At 46.3% G+C, this 14,195-nt stretch overlaps 1 protein-coding gene across 8 annotated transcripts in view; it reads left to right on the forward strand.

Annotated features, from left to right (window-relative positions):
* Positions 1-14,195, forward strand: part of MBD5 (methyl-CpG binding domain protein 5) — a 218,460-nt gene that overhangs the window by 75,593 nt on the left and 128,672 nt on the right. For 6 of the 8 annotated variants that reach the window (XM_064154772.1, XM_064154746.1, XM_064154763.1 and 3 more), the window contains exon 2: positions 3,182-3,279. The exons of 1 other annotated variant lie outside the window; for it this stretch is intronic. The gene's annotated coding sequence lies outside the window, so the exon portion shown is untranslated. Of the gene's footprint in view, positions 1-1,058; positions 1,088-3,181; positions 3,280-14,195 lie in introns of those variants that run through there. One more of the 8 variants, XM_064154756.1, reaches the window with a different exon arrangement.

A 14,195-nucleotide genomic window follows, 5' to 3' on the forward strand; every position in this document is an offset into this window, starting at 1 on the left:
TAAGAAGTGATAGGGTGAGATGAAATCACATCAGGTTGCAGGACTTTCTTCTAATGTCCAACCTAAACCTCCTCACAGGGGAGGTTTAGGTTGGACATTAGAAGAAAGTTCTTCACTAAAAGGGTTCTTAAACACTGTAACAGCCTCCCTGGGGGGGTGGTTGACTCCCCACCCTTGGATATGTTTGAGAGAGGCAGAGATGTGGCTCTGAGTGACATGGCTTAGCACCACCTGCATAGAGTTAGAGAACAGTTTGACTTGATGATCCTAAAGGTCTTTTTCAGCCAAAACAGTTCTGATGCTGTATGTGAAAGAGCAGTGGGACAACATTGGTCTCAGTTCCTGTGCAGCAGCTTTTGATACCTCAACAGGGTCATTTTGTATCTGGGATCTCTTCCCCCATAGCAATCCATCAGCTCTCAGTTTGGCAGGCATCAAGGCGCACAGCCAGTTTCTGTTCCAGATTTTTCATTAGAAGAAGAGAGTTAACTTAATCACTGCAGAGCCTGAGCCATCTGATTTCAGAGGCTGAGCTGACAGGTGGTTTTTTTCTACAAGGAGTTTACAGAAAGAAGCTGATATGGAAGGTGGTTTGGGCCACAAAGATGATCCAAGGGCTGGAGCCCCTCTGTTATGCAGATAGGCTGAGGAAGCTGGGAGTGTTCAGCCTGGAGAGGAGAAGACTCCAAGGGGACCTCAGAGCTACCTTCCAATACCTGAAGGGATCCTCCAGGAAGGCTACAGAGAGACTTTTCTTGAGGGTGTCTAGAGACAGGGCAAGGGGGAGTGGTTTGAAACTGAGGGCGAGTAGAGTTAGACTGGATCTTAGGAAGTTCTTCAGTATGAGGCTGGTGAGACTCTGGAACAGGTTGCCCAGAAAGGATGTGGATACCTCCTCCCTGGAGGTGTTTAAGGCCAGGCTGGATGAGGCCTTGAACAGCTGAACCTAGTTGAGAGGTGTCCCTGCCCATGGTGGGGAGATGGGAGTAGATGAGCTCTAAGGTCCCTTCCAACCTAAGCCATTCTGTCATTCTATTCTCAGGTGATGGATAGGAGGGAGTTTGGATTGACCTCAGCAGGAACAAAGGTGGGCAATTTAGATAAAGCATCACCATAAAGCTGAGATAAAATAACTTTTTGCATTGTGTGCACAAACTGCACAACCTTGGTAGTTAGAGAGATTTAACTGTCATGGCTTTGAGCACCAATTAACTGTCCACAGAGCCTGCTAAGTGATCTCCCCACCTTTCCACTTCTCTCATGGCTGCTGGTGGCCAAGTGCAAAGAAGTAAAGATAAAAATCAATGAGTAAATAGGTAAATCAACTTTAAAACTAGATCTGATCTTGAGGAATTAGTTGCTTGTGTTAACCCCAGTTGTATTGGTGCTGTGGTTTCACCCTGTCAGGAGTCAGCAAAAGCTTCTCCTTTGCTCAGAGTTGGATCTGAGAGAGACTAAACCAAGTGGAATCAACTGAGGAGAGGGGAAAGTTGTTTAAAAGGCAAAAGCTTTTTGACTGTCTCTGTGACTTGATTAGGACTGCAGCAGAACTTAGCTCATACTAGGACCAGTGAGGCTTCATTGTGTGTCTAGCCTGGAGCATGTGCATAGGGGTTGGGCATTCTGACTCCAGCCTGTGATCAAGCTTTGGGTCTCATGTTACACAGCTCTGCTTTCAAGTTCCTTCATGTAGGAAATGCTCTCCAGAGCAGAGACTGTCAGGAAGTTATGCACACCAGGAAACACCCTTTTTGGCCTTGAGGGTGGGACCACTGGGTCAGGTTGCCCACAGAGGCTGTAGGGTCTCCATCTCTAGAGACATTCATAGGTTTGTGGAATGGTTTGGGTTTGCAAGGAACCTGGAAGATCATCCAGTTCCAACCTCCTGCAATGGATAGGGACACCTTCCACTAGCCCAGGTGGCTCAGGGCTTCATCCAACCTAACCTTGAACGCTTCCAGGGAAGAGGCATCCACAACTTTCCTGGGCACATTGTTCCAGTGTCTCATCACCCTCACTGGAAAGAATTTCTTCCTAATCTTCAGTGTAAACCTGCCCTCCTCCACTTTCAATTTAGAGTCTAACTGGAAATACTCCTGGGCCATGAGCTCTAGGTTGCCCTGCTTGAGTAGGCAGAATGGACCAAATGTTCTCCAGAGGTTTTTGGCAACCTCAAATGCTGTGTGGAAATTTCATCTTAGTTATCATCATCAAGTGGTTTCTCTTGCAATGGAAAAAGTTGAGTCCTGAAAAATGGCCTGTAGCAATGGTACATTTTAGCACAGTTGAATCCTAAAGATGTATCTCCACAGAGTGGTTTATTTGATGCTGACCTCACCACAGGCTCACAGGATGTCAGGGCTTGCAAGGGACCCAAAGAGATCATCTGGTCCAACCCCTCTGCTAGAGCAGGACCATACAATCTAGCTCAGGTCACATAAGCATAGCAATTGGGATTTTTCATTTGCATTTCCTTAATTACAGCAGTGAATTATGACCACAGCACTAATTAATGATTCTGTATGTTCATACTGTTGAATAATGTTGGGATTTTTTTAATCCAGAACTGGCATTTTTAGAGACTTTGCCTTAAAATTACCTTTAATTTGGCTTCTCATAGTTTTGGGGGGTTAACTTCTCATAATTTCTTAGTGCTTCTAATAAACATATTTCAATACTGATCTATAACTTGCTCTTTACAGTGGGCTGCCCAAGGAGGTGCTTGAGTCACCATCCCTGGATGTGTTTAAAGGTCCTTTAGATGTGATTCTTAGGGATATGGTTTAAGAGTGAGCTTCATAGGGTAGTGGCAGTGGTTGGACTTGATGATCCCAGGGGTCTTTTCCAACCTGAATGATTCTATGAACTCAAGGGATGATTACTGGGGTATGATAGCAGTAAATTTCCCAAGTTTGTTTTGTTTAGCCTTAAATACCCTGATGGGGACTAACTGTGACATGCCTCAAGCAGATCAGGGCTTTCCCATCTAATGGCTCTGGTGCCTGGCTACTTGTTTTGAAGAGCAGCTGATAAATTCAGGTCTTGTGTGAATTGTGTCAGTTGTGTGAAATGCACTCTTTTACTTGGTGCTCTCTAAATAAATGCAGAATATTTTTGCAGTTCTCCAATCTGGTTGCATCTAACCTGACTTCTCTTTCTGCTTTGTGATGACTTTCTTCAGATCCTTGCTGACGATGGTGGTCATTGGAGGCAGAACTATTGAAGAATATCTCATTTACAGACAAGATCTTTGAAATCTGTTTCCTTCAGACAGCAAAGGTAAGCAAGCTAATCTAGATGACACATTTGTATGTAAGTGAGATCCTTTTTTACCTCAGTAATAGCCAAAATTTGAACAGCAGCTGAAGTTCAGGTGCCTGCCTGCACTTCTGAAAGTTTTAACTATTTCTCTGGGTTAAAAACTGACTGATGGTTGGACTCAAAAGAGTAGTGCTGAGCAGAGTTAAAGCCAGTTGGTGACTGGTCACAGGTTGAGATGGCTCAGTGCTCTCTTCAATGGTGATGTGGATGAGGGGGATTGAGGGCACTCTCAGTAAATTTGCAGGTGACACCAAGTTGGACAGAAGTGCTGATCTGATGGAGGTTGGGAAGGTTCTGCAGAGGGACCTAGACATGCTGGGTCAGTGTCCTGAGGCTGGTAGTATGAGGTTCAACAAGGCCTAGTGCTTGGTCCTGCGCTTGAGTCACAACAACCCCACAAGTGCTTCATGCTTGCATATTAGATGAAGTTTCTTCCCTGAAAGGGCTCTCAAGCACTGGAACAGGTTCCCCAGGGAGGTAGTTTAATCTCTGTCCCTGGAGGTATTTAACAGAGGTATTAATGTGGTGCTGAGGGATGTGTTTGGCAGCAGCCTTAGTAGGCAATGGTTCTTAAAAGGTCTTTTCCACCCGAAACACTACTATGATTCTATTTATCCTACTTATGTGAAAAATAACCTAAATGGAAGGAGCTCAGCTGCTTTTCCTCCTTTTACTTACAAGAATGTGAGTCCTTAGAATCATAGAATCAACCAGATTGGAAGAGACCTCCAAGCTCAGCCAGTCCAACCTATCCCCCAGCCCTATCCAATCAACTAGACCATGGCACTAAGTGCCCCAGCCAGGCTTTGCTTCAACACCTCCAGGGACAGTGACTCCACCACCTTCCTGGGCAGCCCATGAGGATTGCTACTCAAAAAAAAGTAGAAGTTCCATGGAAGAGAAAGAGCCAGGAGCACCAAATCAAGTAGGGCTCAGTTTCTGCATCCAAAGCAGCATGGGCAGCAGATGCAGAGAGGTTATTCTGCCACTCTGCTCTGCTGAGACCCCACCTGGAGTGCTGTGTCCACTTCTGGAGCCCTTAGTACAGGAGAGATGCTGGAACATGTCCAGAGAAGGGCCATGCAATTGATCAGAGGGCTGGAGCTGCTCTGCTATGGAGACAGACTGAGAGTTGGAGCTGTTCACTCTGGAGAGGAGAAGGCTCTGAGGAGACCTTATTGTGGTCTTCCAGTATCTGAAGGAGACCTACAGGAAGGCTGGGGAGGGACTTTTTACAAGGGTTTGTTGTGATACAACACGGGGAATGGTTTGAAATTAGAGAAGAGTAGATTTAAATTGGATTTTAGATGGAAATTCTTTACCACGAGGGTGGTGCAACACTGAAACAGGTTGCCCAGAGAGGTGGTTGAGGCCCCGTCTTTGGAGATATTGAAGGTGAAGCTTGGCAAGGCTGAGGAACATAATCTCATGGAGTATGTCTCTGCTGGTTCCAGGCAGCTTGGACCAGATTACCTTTGGAGAGGTCCCTTCCAACCCAAGCCATTCTGTGATGCTACAGAAGTTTAGAAACGTGGCTTTTTCATTAGGTACTAGAGAGGTGAACTTGCTGCAAGCTCAAGCCCTACTTCTGCTCTTTATTTTAAAGAGTGGACTTTTGATCAAATTGAATGTAGATGTTCAGGAGAGAGCTTTTTTCATGTTTTGAAACCAACTCCATAGAACACTCCAGGTAATATGGGAAGAAGAGTTTTTTTTACTCTTATGGAAACACAGCTAATTTCCCCACTCATTATCTGCTGTTAATTTAATGTGTGGCAATATCTGAAATTCAGAGATGATTATATGGCAGCAGATTTTTGGTTAGCTCTACAGCTCATCTATGAGCAAACCAATTAAGACATAATTTCAGAATATAATTGAACTCCTAATGGGGCACTTCAGTTCACTTCTATTTTACATATTTGCTTTGCTTTGTTTTAGTAGGCAGGTCCAAAGTGAGGGTGCAGCTTCATTTTTGAACTTGTGACTACAGCAGCTTCATCTGAGCCTGCTCAGAATGAAGCATGTGAAATGCTGTTTAGAATAAAGAGGATGGGTGAGTTGGTGCATAAGCTTCTTGGTTCTCCAGTCTGATCTGTGAACAGCTGTTTATCTGAGGAAGAAGACTTACTGTGGTGTTAGGATGCTGTGACCCTGTTGATGCTCTTCTCGCCTGCAGTGCAGCACTGTGCCATGAACTGCAGTGGAAACTGCTCTGCTTAGTAGTTGGTTCAGGGCTTTTTGTGTTTAATGCTCATTGCTGTGCCTGCAGTCTAATACTGGCAGACCTGAGTGACCTTGTTTCACCCACTTGTGCCTTGTACATTACCATGCAGCCTTTAATTACATGATAACATGCTAGTTTTCCTCCCTAGAAGGAAATCTTTACATTAAACAGTTAAGGTTTAATCAGTATCCAGTTTTCTTCTCTTTTTAATTATTCCATGTGTGGTTCCAGAGCTTCTATCCTATATTGTGTTCAGACCTTGCTCTGGAGATAGGATTCATCATTTTCTTACAGACTTTTAGCAGCAGGTTTTTCTCTAAGACTTTCTGGCCTACCCTTGTCTCATTTCTAGTAAACCAATATCTGAAGGAGACCTACAGGAAGGCTGGAGAAGGGCTGTTTAGAAGAAGAAGGGCTTGTAGTGATAGGACAAGGAGCAGTGGTTTGAAACTGGAGCAGGATGGATTTAGGTGGGACAACAGGAAGAAGGTTTGCACAATGAAAGTGGTACAATAGTGGAGCAGGTTGCCTAGAGAGGTGGTTGAGGCCCCATCCCTTGAGACATTCAGGGTCTGGCTTGACGTGGTCCTGGGCAGCCTGATCAGGTTGGAGATGTCTCTGCTGACTGCATGGGGACTGGACAAGATGACCTTTGAGGTTCCCTTCCAACCTGATGCGTTCTGTGACTCCAAAGCCCAAGTTGTTTGCAGAAACACTTTGAGTTCTGTGAGCTTCCTTTGCCAGCAGTTTGATGAGCTGCTGGGTTTGGTGTACTTACAGTAGATCCAGTTGTGGGGCACTCACTCCATGAAGCTTCCTCCAGGCCAGAAAAGCAAGAGCAGTGATCCTCTGTGAAGAGCATAGAAGTTGAAAGGGTTGTTCATAAATTCAGAACGTGAGTTGGATTGGAAGATCATCTAGTTCCTGACATAGGCAGGGACACCTTCCACTAGCCCAGGTTGCTCAAGGCCTCATCCAGCCTGACCTTGAACACCTCTAGGGAGGGGTCATCCACAGCCTCTCTAGGCTACCTGTTCCAGTGTCTCACCACTCTCTTTAGGTGGGCATCTTGACTTGAAGTAATGATTTTGTTCTTCTTAGTTCTTGGCCATTTTCCTTTGTATCCTGGTTCCTTGTATGTCTCATGTCCTGCATCTCATGTTTTCGTTCTCCCTCATCCAAGCAATATCTAATGTCACCTGGTTCCTATCTACTAAAATGAATTACAGAATAAAACCTAGTGGTGCACAGCCTCTGGCATCAAGGGCTAGAAAAACAGCCCCAGGCTTTATTTACAAATGTGACACATGCACCTAATGTCAATTTAGATGAGACATTAGGAAGAAATTCTTCCCCATGAGGGTGCTGAGGCACTGGAACAGGTTGCCCCGAGAAATTGTGGAGGCTGCAAGCCTGTAAATGTTCAAGGCCAGGTTGGATGAAGCCTTGAGCAAACTGGTCTAGTAGGAGGTGTCCCTGCCTATGGCAGGGGGTTGAAACTGGATCATTTTTCAGGTCCCTTTCAACCCAAACTGTTTTGTGATTCTGTGATTCACATGCAGCCATTTTCTCTTGTGTCCTAATGCCTTGTATGTCTCATGTCCTGCACCTCATGTTTTCATTCTCCCTCTCCCAAGTAATGTCTAATGTTAACTGGTTTCCATTTCAAGTTTATTATCTGTTCTCACACAGTAGCAGTCTTCCTTCACATCACTGCTGCTCCAGAATTGCAGTTCCATTCTGGCTCCAGCTTTTCACCCTTTTTTCTCAGGGTGAGCCTGCACAGATGGGTACTGAAGGTTGCACATCTTTCTACCCATGCTCTGAGAGTCAGCTGGGGTACAACAGCCCTGTAGCTGCTTTGGTGTGACTGAGAGGTGCTACGGAGGAGCTGAGGCTGCCTCTCTGCTCTGCTAGGAAGGTTACACACAGCCGTGATGCAAAGATCAGCTGTCTGCCAAGTGCTCTCCTTGCTAGAGTGTAATCCCCATGCATGGCTCCAAAACTCTTCTAATAAGCTTCAAATTGCCTTGGAAAAAGAGTTTGCAAGTTGTGGGTGTTTTTAATAGGGATGTTGCAGTTTTATCTTCAGCACTGGAGATGTGCATCAGCATCAACTTCTGGGTGAGGAGTGGCTTGTAAACAGTCTGGAGGGAGGACTTGGGGGTGTCAGTTGTTGGAAAAACTCAATGTGAGCTAGAAGTGGTCCCTGGCAACCCAGAAGGCAGCAGTGTCCTGGGCTGCCTCCATAGCAGTGAGAGCAGCAGGAGAGGGAGGGGATTCTGTCCCTCTGCTCTGCTGACACCACACCTGCAGCACTGCACCCAGTTCTGGTACCCCCAGCATAACAGGGATGTGGAACTGTTAATGTGTGGATCCAGTGAGGCCACAAAGGTGATCAGAAGGCTGGACAACCTCCCCTTAGGGCACAGCCTGAGAGGGTTGGAGCTGTTCAGCCTGGAGAAGACAAAGGCTCCAGGGAGACCTTAGAGCAGCCTTCCAGTACCTGAAGGAAGCCTACAAGAAGTTGGGGAGGGACTTTTGGCAAGAGCTTGTTGTGATAGAATGAGAAAGAATGGATTGAGGCTGGAAGAGAGGAGACTGAGTCTGGAGATGAGGAAGAAATTCATCACAGAGACACTGGAACAAGTTGCCCAGGGAGGTTCTGGGTGCCTGGATATAGGTGTACAAGGCCAGGTTGGAAGGGGCCTTGAGCAACGTGGTCTAGTGGAAAATGTCCCTGCCCATGGCAGGGGGTTGAGACTTAGATGATCTTTAAGGTCCCTTCAAACCCAAACCATTCTGTGATTCTACAATTCTGCTCATCCATGACCTGAGATGACACCTAGTGATTTGTACTATTTGTATCAGCGTGTGAAAGCATCCAGAACAAAACTTTGCAAGCCTTCATCGTTCTATTCTTTCATTTTCCTCTGGGTAATCACTTAGAAGGGTGCAAAAATAGAGAACTGGAGCATTAATCACAGGCTGGTAGAATGGTTTGGGTTGGAACTGAAATAGGGAACTGGTTACGCAGACCGAAGGAGGACGAGTGAGGTTTACATCTGCTTCTTGTGATTTATCTCCTGAAACAATGGATGGAAAATTCTAGCAGCTAGACAAAATTGTACCCCACACAGTAACATGTTTAGTCCTCAGTGCCACCTCCAGCTGCAAGCCCTGTAGCCTTTGAGAACTTGGTGAGCTGTGGAGTTCTGGGACTCGTGATGTATCGCAGTGCAGAGCGAGGGCCTCCTGCTCTCCAAACTTGAGAATTTATAAGGCTGTTTAATTAAAGTAGCTAACAAATGGCTCAGTGCTGCATGCACACAGCTTCTCTAAATAGTTTGTCTTGCAACTGTGTCATTCCTGGTGTTTTGGTGGTGGCTATTCAAAGGCAGAGGAGGAGCAGCAGCCTCTTGCGTCATTTTTCTCCCCGAAGCGAGTCTGGATTGATGGACAATTTTTCCTGAGCTGTCATTGAAAGCAAGGAGGCCAATTGTCTTCTGTGAATGCCCCCTGCTTCTCTGACAGCAGCCAATTCTCTGCCCCTCTCTCACTCATCTTTTACTATGAAAGGGTTGGTTTGCTGTGAAATCCCAAGTGCCTTCCTGTAATGCAAGATCTGAGCTAATTCTACCTGTTTAATAAACCCAAATCTGACAGGTGGTGCTACAGGAATTAGTTAAAGGATTTGGTGGGGGAAAAATAGATTGGGGCATAAGGAACTAGCTGCACCAGTTGTCATCAACAGCTCAGCATCCAGGAGGAGACCAGTGACAAGTGGAGTTCCTCAGGGATCTGTCCTGGGTTCAGTGCTGTTTGCCATCTTTGTCAGTGGCATTGAGTGCACTCTCAGCAGGTTTGCTGATGCCACCAAGCTGTGTGGTGTGCTGCATTCACTTGAGGGAAGGGATCCATCCAGAAGGATCTTGGTAGGCTTGAGAAGTGGGCTGGTGCAAACTGTGTGAGGTTCAACGAGTCACAGTGCAAGGTGCAAGAGCCTGGCCCCATCCTCTTCCCCTCCACTCTTTAGCTATTGATCAGCATTGAGAAAATCCCAAATTTCTGATACTTCAGTGCCTCCCTTTCTTTCAAATTAATAGCATCCTATTAAAAGTGATCTCTTCTTTTAGTAGATTGTTTTTCTTAGCAAATCAAGACACACAGGCACAGAGCTTCTCAATTGATTACCAAAGGGTTGTCCGACACAAAAAGGACATGGATCTGTTAGACCGAGTCCAGAGGAGGGCCACAGAGATGCTCAGAGGGCTGCAGCACCTCTGCTATGAGGACAGGGCTCTGCAGCCTGGAGGAGAAGACTTCGAGGAGATCTTATAGTAGCCTTCCAGTATCTGAAGGGGGCTACAGAAGGGCCAGGGAGGGACTATTGACAAGGTCTTGTAATGACAGGATGAGGAGGAATGGGTTTAAACTGGCAGATTCAAACTAGATGTTAGGAAGAAGTTGTTTGCAGTGAGGATGGTGAGACACTGGAACAGGTTGCCCAGGGAGGTTGTGGCTGCTCCCTCCCTGGAGGTGTTGAAGGCCAGGTTGGACGAGGCCTTGAGCAACCTGTTCTAGTGGCAGCTGTCCCTGCCTGTGGCAGGAGTTTGGAACTGGCTGAGCTTTGAGGTCCCTTCCTACCTAAACCACTCTATGATTCACAGAATCACAATAACCTGTATAATCTCCAGAAAGTTTGGGGGGGTTACAAGTTTTCAGTCAGTGATGTTGGGGAGATTTACCAATGTTTTCCTATGATCCATGAAGAAATGTCTCTGAATGCAAAGGCACATCATCTCTGTGCTTCCTTGGAGGGCTGTGGGTTTATCATCACAGATAAGAGCTGCTGTCATTATTTTCACACCAAACATTTAAAGAAGACTGCAGTTAGAAGGTAGCATCTAAGAGAATTGGATTATTCTTTTCTGTTGTGGCACCAAACCAACTTCAGATCTTTGATTTTTGCTTTCATAAATACTCCTGAGCAAACAATGCTCTAAAAAGCTCAAGGGTAGCAAATAATGGCAACGTAAGAAACCGTTGCTTGCCTTTACGTGAAGGTGGCCTGAGAGGTTGTGGAAGTGGTTGTTTTTTTTTCCTGCTATTTAATTTTGTTTTCTTTATTCTTTGCTATAAATTCACATCTTTGGAGGTCCACTATCATGATGAAAGCCTGTTGAAATAGTTTAAGTGAAAATACAGGAGAAAAGGGAAGATGCCTGTGGTGTGGTCAATCAGCCAGGAGGTGGTTTCGTGGCTGGTGCTGGTGATGCTGAGCAGAGGGTGCTTGACCCAGATAAATGTGTTTTCACAGCCAGGTTGGCCTTGTCCCTTGTTTCTGTCCTTATTAGAGTGTGCAGGAGCTTTCCCTGGCTCTGGACTCAGCTGCTTGCATTCACATAGAATCACAGAATTAACCAGGCTGGAAAAGACCTGTAAGATCATCGAGTCCAACCTGTCACCTCACATCTTCTAATCAACTAAACTAAACCATGGCACTAAGTGCCTCACCCAGTCTCCTTTTAAACACTTCTAGGGATGGTGACTCCACAACCTCCCCAGACAGCCCATTCCAATGACAATCACTCTTGCTGTGAAGAACTTCTTCCTAACATCCATCCTGAACCTGCCCTGGCACAGTCCTTTCTAGTTGAGCAAGAATTTGGTTCTCTAAAGGGACTGGTGGGAAGGGATGAGCTCTTGGCACTCCCACAACTTTGTGTACAACCACCCTGCTTTGAAGTTGGCATGTCCAGCTTAGGTCACCAGCATTCATCCCCATCTCATCTGGCCTTGAGCCATCAGGAGCTGCAAATTATATATTCAGAGTGTAGCCACAACAGGGTGAGGAATGGAAGGTGAAAATTTAGAGCTTTTAAATCAAATTCTTACTCATCTCTTCCTGGTGGATAACAAGTTACCCATGGCACAGCAATGTGCCCTTGTGGTCAAGAAGGCCAATGGGATCCTGAGGTGCATTAAGAAGAGTGTGTCCAGCAGATCAAGGGAGGTTCTCCTTCCCCTCTACTCTGCCCTGGGGAGACCTCATCATGAGCACTGCCTTCAGTTTTGGGCTCCCCAGGTTAAGAGGGACAGGGATCTGCTGGAGAGGGTCCTACCTCAAGGTAGGTTTAGATTGGACATTAAGAAAAAGCTTTTCACAGAGAGAGTGGTCAGGGACTGGAATGAGCTGCCCAGGGAGGTGGTGGAGTCACCCACCCTGGATGTGTTTAAGGGTTGTTTGGATGTGGTGCTTGGGGATATGGTTTAAGGTGAATCTTGTAGAGTAGGGTTCTAGGTTGGACTGGTGATCCTGAGGAGCTTTTCTAACCTGGATGTGTCTGTGATTCTGTGAGGGCTCTGGAGCAGGCTATCCATAGAGGCTGTAGAGTCTCCTCTGGAGACTTTCAAGACCCATCTGGACGCATTGCCGGGTGACTTGCCCTAGCTGATCCTGCTTTGAACTGGATGATCTCCAGAGGTTCCTCCCAACCCCTGCCATTCTGTGATTGTGTGAGATGTTATAGGAGTTTATGAGAAAGCAGCTGCACAACAACAGAATTCTCACTTAATTACTGTCCTGACAAAGGGAACTGGAAATGGAGAAGGAAACCCTGGCCACAGGTGCACTGCCAGTGAAAGCAGAAGAACAAAAGCTGTATCATTTCCATTCTGTGTATCATAATGAGTATCATCTAGCTTCACCTAAATCATTCTAACACAACCTTGTTGCTTATGCTGCTAATTCTTGTCTGGAAGCTTTATACATTTTCTGGTGCAGACATTTATATTGGTTCAGGTGGATAGATACCTTTTTTTACCCCCCTTTTTTTTCCTAATTCCTTCCTTTAGTTTTCTTTTTTCTCTCCAGCAGAGTTTGAGTGACAGCAAGTGACATTTTCACAGGATAGATTCTGTAGGCAAATGCAGAGTTGACAGTAGGCATAATGGCAGCCTGGAATAAGCTGACATGTAGGTGTTCTGAGTGGAAGATACTCATTGCATTGAATGAAGTTCTCATATAGTAGCTTTCAGTTTATATTATATTCTCATAGTATAGAATTAAATATATACCCATGACACATATGCTTCAGATGGTTTTTTTTTTTCCCCAATCTCATCTCTTGAAGAGGAAATTGTATCACACAGTCTGAAATTCAACAGATAGTTACTGGCATTAGTCAATGTCCTTGGCTTTTGCATTCTGTAGGTGTGGAAGAGTGAAATGTCTTCCAGAGTGGATAGAAGCATTGAATCATAGAATGGTAGGAGTTGGAAGAGACCTCTAGAGATCATCAAGTCCAACTTCACTGCAAAGCAGGGCCACTTAGGGCAGGTCACACAGGATCACATCCAGGCAGGTCTTGAAGATCTCCAGCGAAGGAGACTCCACAACCTCTTTGGGCAGCCTGCTCCAGGCCTCCAGCACCCTCACAGTAAAGATGTTTGTCCTCATGTTTTGCTCCTCAAATTTGCTGATGACACCAAACTGGGAGGCTTGGCTGATACAGCTGAAGACTGCGTGGCTGTCCAGGTCTTGCTGGGCACAGGGGAACCAAATGAGGTTCACCAAGGACAAGGGCAGAGTCCTGCATCTGGGGAGGAATAATAAACTGTACCAGTGCAGGCTGGGAGGTGATCTGCTGGAGAGCAGCCCTGTGCAGAGGGACCTGGGAGTGCTGGTGGAGAACATTCATGGCACAGCAATGTGCCCTTGTGGCCAAGAGGACCAGTGGGATCCTGAGGTGCATTAGGAAAATGTATCCAGCAGATCAAGGGAGGTTCTCCTCTGCCTCTACTCTGCCCTGGTGAGACCCTAGCTTGAGCACTGCCTTCAGTTTTGGGCTCCCCAGTTTAAGAGGGACAGGGATCTGCAGGAGAAGGTTCAGCAGAGGTCAGTGAGGATGATGAGGGGACTGGAGCACTGCCTGATGAGGTGAGGCTGAGGGCCCTGGGGCTGTTTAGTCTGGAGAAAAGACTGAGAGGGGATGCAATAAATGTCTGTAAATATAGTCGTTTATTGTTCTTGACTGGAAGGGTCTCAGAGCACTGGAACAGGCTCCCGAGAGGGGTTATGGAGTGTCTTCTGTGGACATTTTGAATGCCTGTCTGGATGTGTTCCTGTGTGACCTGCACTAGATTGTGTGTGGTCCCACTCTGTAAGGGGGTTGGACTCAGTGATCTCTTTGGGTCCCTTCCAACCTCTGACATCCTGTGATCTTGTGTACATCCATTGCCCCTTGTCCTACCACTGGGTATGATTGCCTGCATCCTCCTGACAGTCACCCTTCAGATATCTGTAGACACTGACAAGGTGCCCTCTCATCCTTCTCTGACATAACTGGGCTGTGTGTGTCTGCCTTACTGGGCTGTATGTCTGCCTAGCTAGGCTGTCTGCCTGCCTAACTAGGCTGTGTCTGAGAGCTAGGCTGTGTGTCTGCCTAGCTAGGCTGTGTCTGCCTAATTAGGCTGTGTGTTTGCTAACTAGGCTGTATGTCTGAGAACTAGGTTGTGTGTCTGCCTAACTAGGCTGTGTGTCTGAGAACTAGGTTGTGTGTCTGCTTAACTAGGCTGTATGTCTGAGAACTAGGCTGTGTGTTTGCTAACTGGGCTGTGTGTCTGCCTAGCTAGGCTGTGTGTC

This window comes from Pogoniulus pusillus, chromosome 2 (genome assembly GCF_015220805.1).
Source record: "Pogoniulus pusillus isolate bPogPus1 chromosome 2, bPogPus1.pri, whole genome shotgun sequence".
Taxonomy (NCBI): domain Eukaryota; kingdom Metazoa; phylum Chordata; class Aves; order Piciformes; family Lybiidae; genus Pogoniulus; species Pogoniulus pusillus.